At 40.3% G+C, this 14,055-nt stretch overlaps 1 pseudogene; it reads left to right on the forward strand.

The window, feature by feature from the left end:
• Positions 1-5,832: 5,832 nt before the first annotated feature.
• Positions 5,833-5,930, forward strand: LOC149753322 (small nucleolar RNA R71; annotated as a pseudogene).
• The last annotated feature ends 8,125 nt before the right edge of the window (positions 5,931-14,055 follow it).

Below are 14,055 nucleotides of genomic sequence, written 5' to 3' on the forward strand. Positions count from 1 at the left end.
CAAATGTTTTCTACACTTTATTAGAACCTGATCCATCAAATTTTCAGAATATCACTTGTTGTCTAAATTTGTCAAGAATGGTTCGCATATAAAGAAAGAGCTATCAATCCCAAATAAACAACCCGGGTACACAGAGGTCCAATACAATAGAGTCAAACCAGCCATTATCACATGTCAGTAGGTTCAGTCCAACCAACCTTATTCATGCTTATTGTTATTTTTATTTTTAAAACACATATGACGATTACAATAGTCCAACCCCATTAGGCTCTAGTAAGATCCGTGTAGCGAGCTTTCAGCCAATGACCCCCGATCCAGTTGGCTCAAGACATTAGGTGAAACACCCCTCGGGCTTAATTACTCGAATCAGACTACGCCACGAGGCCAGACTTGTCATCATAAGGATTTTTTTTTATCAGTTTTTATCATGCAAGAAAAAAAAAGGTAGACTGAACCATATAGATATTTTTATTATATATGTAACTGCATCGTGACTATAGGTCAACCAAGGTCGGATCATAAGGCACCTAAGTAATCTAGTCGGGATATTCAACCTCTATCTTTATGTGAAAACCAAATCCTGAACCTTATGGTACGAACAAGGATACTCATACTTCTTTTACGGATAAGGCTAACAAAAATGCAGTTAACAAATATGAACTCCTGAGGCCTTCCTATTATCATTAAGTACACGTGTGGGGATCTAATAATAGGTCCCTGATCAATCATAGTATGCATGTGTTCCTTGCCTTAATAGTTGCACAAACTCAATATGAAAATACATGTGCATTTGCTCAGAAAAGAAAATACTAGAATAAATCAAATGCAAAAACATTTCTTTTTTTTTTGATCAAAATATTTCCCTCCCCCCAACTTAAATATTGCATTGTCCTCAATGTAAAAGATGCAAAAAAACTATATGTGAGAAACAATAGAGAAAAGAATATTGGAGAGAAGAAGAATACCTTGAGCTGTTGATTTTCAGAAAAGAAGACCTGCAAAATAAGAAAAAAAATAAAAAAAAAAAAATAATTCTAACTAATATACACATACCTTGGCCGTCATGCTCAGTCATAAGAAGGCTCCCCCAAGGGAAAGGAGTCCTCTTCATCTGCAAAATTTTCAAGAAAAGGTTTTAATCTGTGTCCATTTACCTTAAAAATTTGACCATCCTGTGGATTCTCAATTTCAACTGCCCCGTGTGGAAAAACAGTTTTTACAATGAAAGGACCTGTCCATCTTGATCGTAACTTTTCAGGAAACAGATGTAAGCGAGAGTCATACAAAAGAACTTTTTGTGCAGGTTCAAAAGATTTTCTTAGAATTGATTTATCATGCCTAATTTTCATTCGTTCTTTGCAAAGTCTAGCATTGTCATACGCATCCCGACGAATTTCATTCAACTCACTTAATTGTAATTTTTGAATTAAACCAGCATCTGACAATTCAAAGTTCAATTTTCTAATGGCCCAATATGATTTATGCTCTAATTCAACAGGTAGATGACATGCTTTTCCATAGACTAGCCGATACGGGGACATACCAAGAATAGTTTTATAAGCAGTACGGTAAGCCCACAATGCGTCAAAAAGTTTTAAAGACCAGTCTTTGCGTGATGGATTCACCGTTTTCTCTAAAATTCTTTTAATCTTCCGATTGGCTAGCTCTACTTGGCCACTAGTCTGCGGGTGATAAGGAGTTGCAATTCTATGAGTGATACCGTACTTTCGTAATAGTATCTCAAAAGGCTTATTACAGAAATATTTTCCCCCATCACTAATTATAACCTTGGGCATCCCAAATCGTGAAAAAATATTTTCTTTTAGAAATTTCAAAACAGGTTTGTGATCATTAGTTCTACAGGCAACAGCTTCTACCCATTTTGACACATACTCAACACCAACTAAAATATACTCATGGCCAAAAGATGGTGGAAACGGACCCATGAAATCAATACCCCACATGTCAAAAATTTCAATAGCAGTAATGGGCTGAAGAGGCATCATTTGCCTACGAGTTAGACTTCCAACACGCTGACATGGGTCACATGTCCTACAGAACTCGTGGGCATCTTTAAATAGTGTAGGCCAATAAAAACCACATTGTAACACCTTAGCTGCTGTTTTCTTAGATGCAAAGTGTCCTCCGCAAGCACTGGCATGACAAAAAGAGAGTACACTTTGTATCTCATGATCCGGAATGCATCTTCTAAAGATTTGATCATTGCAATACTTGAACAAATAGGGGGCATCATAATAATAACTTCTTACTTCACGTAAGAAATTATTCTTATCATTCGATCCCCAATGCTCCGGCATCCGGTTCGTGACAAGAAAGTTTACAATATCAGCAAACCATGGCATAGTAGAAAGTGCAAACAATTGCTCTTCAGGGAACGAGTCCTTGATGGGCAACTGTGGCACCGAATCATTAAAAACTAGCCGTGATAAATGGTCAGCAACTACATTTTCTACTCCCTTTTTATCTTTGATAGTGATGTCAAATTCTTGGAGTAGAAGTATCCATCGTATTAAGCGTGGTTTGGCATCTTTCTTATCCAATAAATATTTTAGCGCTGCATGATCTGTAAAGATAACAATAGGAGCACCAAGGATATAAGAATGAAATTTGTCTAATGCAAATACTACTGCAAGCAATTCCTTTTCGGTGGTGGTGTAATTCATTTGAGCATCATTTAAGGTTTTGCTTGCATAGTAGATGACATATGGCTTATTATCCTTGCGTTGTCCTAGGACAGCTCCTATCGCATAGTCACTAGCATCGCACATGATCTCAAAAGGTAATGACCAATCAGGTGGTCGCACGATGGGTGCAGCGCTAAGCATAGACTTCAACTTTTTGAATGCCTCTTGACATGTTTCAGTCCAATTGAACGGTGTATCAAGGGATAGGAGGTTACATAATGGTCGAGCTATGACACTAAAGTCTTTGATGAACCTCCTATAAAATCCAGCATGACCCAAAAATGATCTAACATCTCTAACCATTTTGGGTGCAGGTAGCTTGGCGATTAAGTCAATCTTGGCTCTATCAACTTCCATGCCCTTCGATGAAACAATATGTCCTAGGACAATTCCCTTTGGCACCATGAAGTGGCATTTCTCCCAATTCAGTATCAGGTTCTTTTCTATACACCGAGCTAAGACAGCTTGTAAATGTAGTAAACAATCATCAAAAGAATCGCCAAAAACAGAAAAATCATCCATGAACACTTCCAAAAACTTCTCGTTCATGTCTTCAAAAATACTGAGCATGCATCTTTGAAATGTTGCAGGTGCATTACATAACCCGAACGGCATTCGACGGAAAGCAAATGTACCAAAAGGACAAGTGAAAGTAGTCTTCTCTTGATCTTCTGGTGAAATCTCGATTTGGTAGTATCCGGAATAGCCATCGAGAAAACAATAAAAATTATGTCCTGCAACTCTTTCCAAAACTTGGTCTAGGAAGGGTAAGGGAAAGTGATCTTTCCTAGTGACCAAATTCAATTTTCGATAGTCAACACACATGCACCAACTCGTGGGGACACGAGTCGGGACTAACTCACCCTGCTCATTTTTGACTACCGTCAGACCTGCTTTTTTGGGCACGACTTGAGTAGGACTTACCCACTTGCTATCGAAAATTGGGTAAATAATACCCACGTCAAGCAACTTGAGGACTTATGCTTTAACCACATCTCTCATCGTAGGATTCAACCTGCGTTGCATTTGCCTTGTGGTTTTGGCATTATCCTCCAAATATATCCGGTGCGTGCAAATTAAAGGGCTAATCCCCTTCAAGTCTGCAATAGACCACCCTAAAGCTCCTCTATGATTCTTTAGAACACCAAGTAATTTTCTTTCTTGGGCATGATCAAGATCAGATGAGATGATTATAGGAAAAGTGTCATCGGATTCAAGAAAGGCATACTTGAGTTCCTTCAGTAAAGGTTTCAACTCGAGCTTAGGTGCTTGTTCATGGGATGGTACTATCTTTGCTCCTCGAGATGGCAAATGTTCAAATTCCTCTATTCTCGGTCTCCACCCATTGACCATCATAACATCCAAGTTATCTAAAATAGGTAGGACCGTATCATCAGCAGTACCTTCAGAACACCAATCTATCAAACCATTGTCGGCCGATTCAGTAAATGTTTCTTTTAACAGATATTCTTCCGCAATGGTTTCAACCCATTCAACTTCTTTACTTTCTTCATGATCACTGGGTTGTTTGCTTATACTAAAAACGTTCAGTTCCAAAGTCATATTGCCAAAAGAAAGCTTCATGACACCATTCCTACAATTGATCAATGCATTAGAAGTTGCAAGGAATGGGCGTCCTAAGATGACTGGAATCTGAGATGGTGAATTGGAAGCCGGATGTGTGTCCAGTACGATAAAGTCAACAGGAAAATAGAACTTGTCTACTTGGACCAACACATCTTCGATAATTCCTCTAGGGACCTTCACTGACCTGTCAGCTAATTGTAAGGTCACAGTTGTTGGCTTCAACTCGCCCAAACCGAGTTGCTCATATACCGTATATGGCAACAAGTTCACACTCGCTCCTAAATCTAGTAATGCTCGCTCAATCCTAAAATTGCCAATGATGCACGAGATAGTTGGGCAACCTGGATCCTTATATTTAGGAAGAATGTTATGCTGTAAAATTGCACTCACATTTTCAGCCAGAAATGCCTTCTTCTTGACATTTAAACGACGCTTGACAGTGCACAAATCTTTTAAAAATTTTGCATATGAAGGCACTTGTTTGATTGCATCAAGAAGAGGTACATTTATTTTTACTTGCTTAAAAAGCTCAAGAATTTCAGAGTTTGGTTCAAGCTTTTGCAAGGGCTTTAATCTTTGTGGAAATGGTGCAGGAAAAGGACATTCAATTTTTTCAGTAGATGTTGGTGCTTCAGTTTCTTCATTATCCTTTTCTTTTGTCTTGGGAGGGTCAGAATCAGGTATGACTTGTGTTTGTTCTGGGACTGGCCGGTCAATAATCTTTCCACTTCGCAAAGTTATTATACTCTTTGCTTGCTCTTTATGCGAAGTTGAAGATGATGCATTACTACCGCCATAGACTTGAGGATTAGGTTGTGGTTGAGCTGGTAGCTTACCTTTCTCTTGAGCACTTAAAACAGTGGTCAGCATTGTCAGTTGATTTCTTAATTCATCATTGATTTTGGCTTGACCTTGCATGAAAGATTGCAAAGTTTCTTCGAGACTGGATTTTTGAGGGGGTGGGTGTGCATAATGAGGTTGCGGAGGTGGAGGAGTTGGGTTATATACTTGTTGAGGTTGGTCATTCCTCCACCTGAAATTTGGATGGTTCTTCCATCCAGGATTGTAAGTACCCGAAAAAGGATTATTGAAAGATTTTTGATAGGTATTCATAACATTGGCCTGATCGTGCAAGACTTCCTTGAATGCGGATATTGTGGGGCAATCAGTGATGAGATGGCCAGGCATCTCGCAAATCCTACAACACTCGTTGTTATGTTCTACGGTCTTGACGGGTTCAATCCTTCTAAGTTCAATTTCCTCTACCTTCCTAGTAAGGGCTGCCATTTTAGCCTGAATATCATCCTGAGTATTAAGGTTGTAAAGGCCCCCATGTCCAATGTTAGTAGGCTTAGGCAAAGGTTTATTCATTCTATCCCCTGTATCCCATAATTGTGCAGTCTCTGCGAGAGAGTCTAAATAGTCCCATGCCTCATCGGGTTGCTTTTCCAAAAATAGACCATTGCACATAGTCTCTATAAATTGTTTCAACTGTGGGGACAACCCTTCGTAAAAGAAACTAATGGTTCTCCATGTTTCAAACCCATGATGAGGACAAGAGAGAAGCAAATCTTTAAATCTCTCCCAGCATTCATAAAATGTTTCATGGTCTTTTTGCTGGAAATTACTAATGTGCCTTTTCAAAAAGTTAGTCCTTTGTGCGGGAAAGAATTTTTTCAAGAATTCTCTTTGCATATCATGCCATGTTCTTAACGATCTTGGTCTCAAGGAGTTCAGCCATGTTTTGGCTTTATCCTTCAAGGAAAAAGGAAACAAGGTTAATTTAAGGACATCTTCTGATACATTGGCACTCTAAATGTGATACTAATTTCCTCAAAATCCTTAAGATGAAGATAAGGGTTCTCGGATTCCATTCCATGATACTTTGGCAGCAATTGAATTACTCCTGGTTTGATTTCAAAGTGTCCTACATTTTCAGGAATAATCATGCATGAAGGTTGACTAGTCCTAGTGGGATGTAAATATTATCGAAGTGTCATAACTGGGGGTCTACCTTCATCACCATGGTGACTTCCTACATCATCAGGAAAATTTGCCATCTCATAAGGTGTGAGATACTGCGAAGGAATTTCAAGGATGTGTCCTAAGGGATGATCTAAAGTTGTACGACTTAATCATACAAAATTTAATTAATTTTTTTTTAATATTTTTTTTTAAAATAAATATAAATATAAGTACCAACTAAAGATACCCTAAAACTAAACCCTAAAACAAAAATCTATTCACAATCAAACATGCAACTAAACATTACACCTCAATTTCTAATGTTTTTCCTAAATTTCTAGACAGCTCCTAACTAGTTTGAAGAGGGCACCTAAGCCTCCAATCCGGTCTAATGAACCGAGTTGACCAGGTAAGCTCCCAGATAAGTGGAGGGGTCACGATGCGTTCGCAAAGGTCCCACTTAAAACCCACTTGCCTCGAACAGATGAACTGTCTCCCTTATAGGGACAAAGCTTGCCTAGACATCAACTAAGCCACAGAGCGAAATTGGTGCAACTTTCGGTGGTCTTCATCCTATTGAGCTCGAATGTCCTTAGGGGCCAACGTCTAGTTGATTTTACTTAAGCTTAGGATATTTATGCAATGGGGTGATTTTTGGGCTAAGGACGAGTGATGAAATCTCGACCTTATCTTTTTAAATGGGTTCAGCCCTTAGAGTATTTTATGCTGATGCCATATACTATATGCAACAATCAAGAGATTTTTTTTTTAATATTTTATGACATGACATTAAATTTCATTGAATAGGTGATCAAGCAAATTATTTATTTTTTTTTAAAAAAAATTTCAATTACCAACAAGGGTTAATGAGATATGATAACAATAAAATTCTGATCTAAAACAATTAATTGCAGAAAATTCAAAACAGACAGCAGCAGGTTTTCGTATTAATCTGATAGTCTTAAAAGTTTCAGAATGTCAATCAGACCGTTCCGATGAAAGAAACACAGGTCCTGCACCTGACGACCAAATTTGAGTTCAATCAGACGGTTAATTTCTTTGATATCAGAGTTTGATGCAGACTGTGCAGGGAATAAAAAAAATAGCAATAAAGATTTTTTTTTTTTTGAAAGAAAAAGACTAAATACTAAGATACTGATTAAATCTAAAATTATACTAATAAATCAGCCGTTCCCCGGCAACGGCGCCAAAAACTTGATGCAAAAATAAAATTGTTCTCCCAAGTGCAGGAGAATTGCACAAGTAGTAAATTCTCGGGAGTCCGAGGTCGAATCCTCAGGGAACGAAATATATGTGAGATTATTTAGTATAATTTCAGATTAATCAATTCAATAAATTTGTGGATTAAAATGATGTTTTGATTTTCAGAAATTAAATGCAAAGAATAATAAACAAAATTCAATGAAATAAAGATGGTAGGGATCTGGAATTTCCTTTGATGATATTGCATCCAAAGAATAAACTCTATGGTTCTTGATTAAAGATTAAATGTAGGATAGATCTAATCATGGTATATATTTCATAAACATATGAACTCAATTTCTAAGCATTCATCGTGCTTTCTACGTCTACGACGAATCAAATACTAAAGCAATCCATATATCAATAATCATAATCCATTAAAGATCTATCTACGAAATAACTACGCATGGATCAAGAACATGTCAATAAATATAAATCATTGAAAGCAAAAGTTTAGAGTTTACTTCAAAGAGCAATACATCAAAGGTTCCTCCATCACCCTTCCTAGGACTTTAGCCACTCATTGAAAACTTTAATCCCTCTTTCATTTTCTTTCTTTCCCCTTTTTTTTTTCTTTTCTTTTCGGAAACAGGGCCTCCCCTGTTTCCTTTTTCTTTTCGGATGGCAGAGGCCCTCCTCTGTTTTTTTTTTCAATGGGAAAGAATGAGCCCCCCTCCCCCACCGAGAGAGACCTTATATATCCCCCTTGATGGATCTCTCATGCCAGCTGCAGGATACCTGGATGCGGAAGAGGAAGCTCGGACATGGACGGCTGGATGAGGGATCGACGCTCGGATGAGAGCTGATCGCGGAAATCCCGGGATGCTGATCATCTTCGGACGCGGAGGGACGGCTGGAATGCGGAGATGCTCGCGCGGAAGCTTGGTCGCCGATGCTGAAATCACGGGATGCCGACCTACACGCGGACGGATGAGGGAGCTCTCGAACGGAAGGAGGTTTGGAGCTGGGATCACGGACGTCTGCGGGATCTGGGAAGGGCTGAAGCGTGGAGATGCTGGCGAACGGAAGAGCTGGGAGCTGAACGCGGGAGATTCGCAAACGGACGCGATGGAGAGATTCGCGGATGACTGCTGAATCATATGCAGAGAAGATTGCACGCGGGAGAAGCGGAAGGAAGCTGAGATCTTTGCTGGAATCTTGGATGCGGACGGCTGGTCGCAGGAGGATCGGACTGCTGGCGCTTGGATGGACGGGATGTGGACGTGGAAGCTTCACGGGTGGATCACGATTACGGAGCTGGGAGGCAGACGTGTGGATGGGAGGTTGCTTGGGAGATATGATCGCACGAACACGGGATGGGAGCTGGAGCTCGGGAGAAACTGGAGGAAGCTTGGACTGATCTCGGATGCTGGATGGGGGATTCGTGGATGAGGCAAACTGGGATGAAGTCGGGACTTGGATGGTGTGCTGGAGCTTGAAGCTTGGATGTGGCTGCACCTAGTCGGCTAATGCTCCTTCTAGTGTGCAACTGGGACCGACCCCATGTGGTTGACTAATCACCTACTATGATGCATCTTTTTGAACCCAATGTGCATTTTAACTTTGATTTCCGATCACCTGCACCCCACAAAAATATAATATTAATACAGCACTTCTATCATTATTTGTTAGCAATAATACTAATTTAAGTGATGTGTAGATCGCACTTTTGTGCTCTCATCAACAACATTATCTCAAGTGCTTTGTAATCATCAAAATTCATCCTTTAGGGTTGACAATTTTGATTTATTAAAAGCTATTCATTGGAATTTTGAATATTTTTAAAATAATTATTATATTCCAGCTACATTGTATAAGTGTGGTTATAGTTGGAAAGGCTATTGAGTTGATTTATGTTACTTTTAAATTGTTCTTATGAATATGAATATGAACTTAGTATTTGAAAAATTATAGATATTCTTATTTTGAGTTATTTAAACTTATTGACTTTCTCTATATACTTAGTATTAATAAGAAAACTAATTTGAACTATCTAGTTGAGGTATTTATTACTTACTATGATGGTGAGATCATTATTTGGTCCTTTACAGATCCAAAGAACTAGATGCTGACAAGGTTCTAATGGAAGTGTGATTAGATGCAAGAGTAGAAAATTCATCATAACTTAGAATTAGTATTTGATTAGGTTTCTTTACTAATTTAATTTTCAGAGAATAATTGATGTTAATTTTTTGTGAACAAAATTTTTGGAGATTCTTGTTAGTTTTGGATTATCATCATTAAATTGAAAAATTTTAGTTACTACTATTCCTTTGCTTAATTCATTTTGTTGTGATATTATGATGAATGCCTTGCATAGTTATGGGGTAATGCTCAATGAGTGTGCAGAGGTTACTACATCCCTATCTTGCTATTTTAGGTCAGAGGTGTCAAGTATATCCTGTGCGATGTGATGATCGCAGCAGAATATCGCACGGGACGTTGTTCATTATATGAACGTGCCACAGATCGTAGAGTTCAAAAAAATTTTTGGATCCAAATCCAGAAGACTTTTGAACTCATAAGGAAAGGAAGATTAGGATTTGAAAGAGGTTGACTAAATATTATAAAAACTGAAACAAAAATTAGAAATAAGATTTGAAGATCCCATCTTCAAACTTTGTGTAGGTGGAAAAACACCGCAGCCTGATGATCATAAGAGGTTCCTGTTAGAGCCGCATAAGTGTCCGGCCTCTACAGATATTCACACGAGGACATGATTATCTAAGATCAGATCTTACCGGAGTGCTAGCTCCTTGCAAAGATCTCTCATGACTATCAAAATGATAAGAAGAAGATCAGCAACTACCTCCTTGAAGAAGAACTCTTTTTCTTCAACCTTCCTCGCGATGGAGGAAGAGGAAGGATGAAGCTTTTACCGTGGATCTTCCTTTCCTTGCAACCATGGAAGAAGAGGAAGAAGAAGATCTCTTGCTGCCGTGGAGGAGGGAGGAAGAAGAGGGCTTGGGCATGGAGGAAAGAACTCCTTCTTTCCTTGGGCATGGGATCTCTTCCCTTGATTCTCCTCTCAAGCTTCCAATGCCTTGGAAGAGGAAGAAGAATCCCTTCACCTTGCTGCCGTGGAGAAGGAAGAAAGGAAGAGGGAGGAGGCATGGAGAAGGAACTCAATTCATCCTCTCACACGCCTCCAATGCCCCTATTATAATTGATGGCCTAGGATTTTTTCAAGGCTTATCATGACAAGAGATAAACTCTTCATAACCGCCCACCCTTGGATCAATGCCAAGTGTCAGTCCGGGGGGGACCACTACGGCTCCTCTCTTCTCGAGAATCCATACATCCCTTATCAGTGTATGGATAGCTATCTCTCGAGCACAGGTTTAGGTTCGGCCTCTATGAAAAAATGGAGCACCTAACAACGCATCTTCACAGACCAAGAACTACGAGATCGCCCCTTTCCCTAGAGTAACTTTTATCCATTGAGCGACGACCCTCCCACTCGGCACCGTCAGATCACTAAGGCCGACTTTCATCCCTGCTTGACGGGTGGGTCTTGCAGTCAAGCTCCCTTCTGCCTGACGAGTTCGAAGAAGCGCATTAGCTATACAAGAATCTGTGTTGAGGTTGATGCGTCAAAGGACTTTTGACCTTCAATGCGGAAATTGTTCCTGGACCATTGTTTTTGTGGAATATGATTGGAGGCCTTCAGTCTGCTCCCTGTGTAAGGTTTTTGAGCACTCTATTAGAAGTACTTCACAAAGCTTCCCTGAATTGGATGGATGAAGAATCCAAAAAATCGATAAAAGATCAGATTGTTCGACGATTGGGCGCCATGATCATGTGGATTAGAATCCACTTAGGTAGTGCCTCAAATCAATGCATGACATGTGTCCTTGGATCTAGAGATTTGAGCCTAATCATATTAGGCTTGAACCTCTTTCATGGCGCCATGGTTGAGTCCTAATCACATTAGAAGAATTAGATGGGGCGCCATGCATCCTACAACGCCATGCGGACTTTAGAGTCCGCATAGTGTGAACACAACTTAATGCATTTTCATCCTACGATGCTATGTGGACTTTAAAATCTTCATAGTGTGAACACGACTTAAGGCATATACCATGATCTAATCAGGAATGACCCAATCATGAGCCCAACTCAATTTGGGTCGAACTCAATTTGATTTGGCTCATCAAATCAGCCCAATTGCAATCCAATTGCAATTAATTCCACTTAATTCTTCTTCTATTAACTCACTAACACTTAGTAGGTTAATTCAATCACCAATTACATTAATAATTGATATCAATTGTGATTCTAAATCATAATTATGATAGTCTGACTAATCAAATTCTCTATGTGTGTGATTCCGTAGGTTCTATTCTGTCTGGTAGTAAGACATATTGAGATCCCCATCTCAATATCACTGAAACTCCTTTCAGTGCACTGAAACTCCTTTCAGTTCTACTCTTAGGGTTCACTGATCACCAAGTGAATACCTTCGAGTCTGACAATCCCAGCAGTATGTGGTGGCAACCCAGCAGAATGGAATGTCTGAACCTCTAGGTGCAGTTAGCGTATGATACAATCCCTCTATCATGGATCCGATAGGATGGAAGTTATGGATAACTCGTCAAATTCCATCGTCCGTCATATGTCAAATTTATTCGACTTCTAGTTCGAGATATGAAAAACTGGTGCGGGCACCAGAATTTGGAAAAGACTCCAATCAATTAACTCAAGGTCACTGTGGTTAACTTAAATTTGAATCGAGTCCTGTAAATAAAATTATTGAGTCAGAAAGCAAGCCAAGTCAGGTTTCTACCACCACCTTTGCACACCCTTGGAGCACCACCTCGGCATCCACATCAACATCAGCTAGCCACCTCACCGCCACTCCAACCAATGGAAGCACGCCAACCAAGATGAAGTCAAGCATAAGGAGCCGACCACATCATGCCATCTCATCAAAGGAACCAATGCAACGTCATCCCACCTCATCAGAAGAACCAATCCCTATGCAACATGCTATGTGCCACCTATTGGGACGCCACCTCAACACCACATCAGCAATCATCTCAACCAGACGCCACCTCAACACCACATCAGCAATCATCTCAACCAAACGCCACCTCAACACCACATCAGCAATCATCTCAACCAAGAGGATAATGCCAAATGGAAAAATCAAAATCAAAAGAACCAATCACCATGCCACCTCATACAAGTTGAAACGTCACCCAAATTCAAAGTCCAAGAGGTCGGCCACCATTTTCACATCAAAATAGAGCAAGAAATGATTTTTTTTTCTCTTTCCCAGCGCTGAAACATGGGAGACCTCTATGCCGTTAATTTCAAATCCTCCCCAGCACACCAAAGCTTCCCAAATCCTCGTTTCAAAGCAACGTTCCCAATCTGCTTCGCGATCATCGTCCGCCCAGCCACCACCTTCCGAATCCAAGAAATGGCGTTCCGAGTCTTCCTCTTCCGGATTCCTTGCTCCAAGTCGTGATCGGCTCCTCCCAGCATCGCGTCCCAGCCGCTCGTGAAGTCAGCCGGGCGTCTTCCGCATCCAAGCATCTGCAGCATCCTCTTCATCCGGATCCACTCCTAGCAGCCAAGAGTCACAGCCGACGCTCCCATCCTCCCATGGTCCAAAGAAGGAAAGCCATGAAGCGTGATTCCATCCACGGATCCATAGCTCACGACCCAGCATTTCGTTTTTTGCCATCACCGTCCGCGTCTCCTCTGAAATCAAGATCCCCAAATCCCGGATGACCCCGCCTCTGCCTCTTCTCCCTTCCGCATTCACCAGCCTTTGCAATCAAGCCCGAGATCTAGCTATTCTCCCACGGATTGATGCCCTTCATCATCTTCGCCCGCGATCTGCCCTCCAGCATCACGCCCTGGAATCAGCAGCCCATGATCCATTCCCCCTTCCCGAATGAGCACCCTGGACGATCCTCTCCACGCGATCCATCGTTGGCTTCAAGGTGGAGTCTATATAAGGAGGAGGGTGACCATCGTCTGAGGGGGGAAGGGAGGAGGAGCTTGGTTCAAAAGAAAGAAAATGAAGAACAGAGCATGCTCTATTTTGGAAGAGAAAGAAGAATAAAAAAAACAAAAAAAAAGAGGGGAGAGACGCTGGGATGCCAAACGGAGCGGAAGTTTTTCATATGAAGACGGGAGGTCGTCCGGAAGCCATGCACGATTGAACATCTAGTCTAGGGCTGGATGAAGCCCTAGCAATGTAACAAGGCATTTGTAGTTCTTACTATTTAAATTTTTTGGAGCTCGTTTAAATTCTTATTATCAATAAAAATTTTTTTTTATGATGTTTGAACTTTGAGCATGCTATTTACTATTCATATTTGCTAAAGTAGTATAAGATGATCCATGTCTAGGAAGATGAGGTGTACTGCACTCTAGGTTAGCACAATTAGGTAGACACTTTTTGCTATACCTAAGATGGATCTTCCTAAAACTCTTTATGCTTTTATTTTAAAAGGCTTGTAGCTAATTTGCATGCCTCTCCAAAAGATAAAAAAATTAAGAACACAGACCCTGATGCAAT

The sequence above is a fragment of the Phoenix dactylifera genome, chromosome 6 (assembly GCF_051530095.1).
Source record: "Phoenix dactylifera cultivar Ajwa chromosome 6, Ajwa_hap1_PhDact_Kaust_v1.1, whole genome shotgun sequence".
NCBI classification, from domain to species: domain Eukaryota; kingdom Viridiplantae; phylum Streptophyta; class Magnoliopsida; order Arecales; family Arecaceae; genus Phoenix; species Phoenix dactylifera.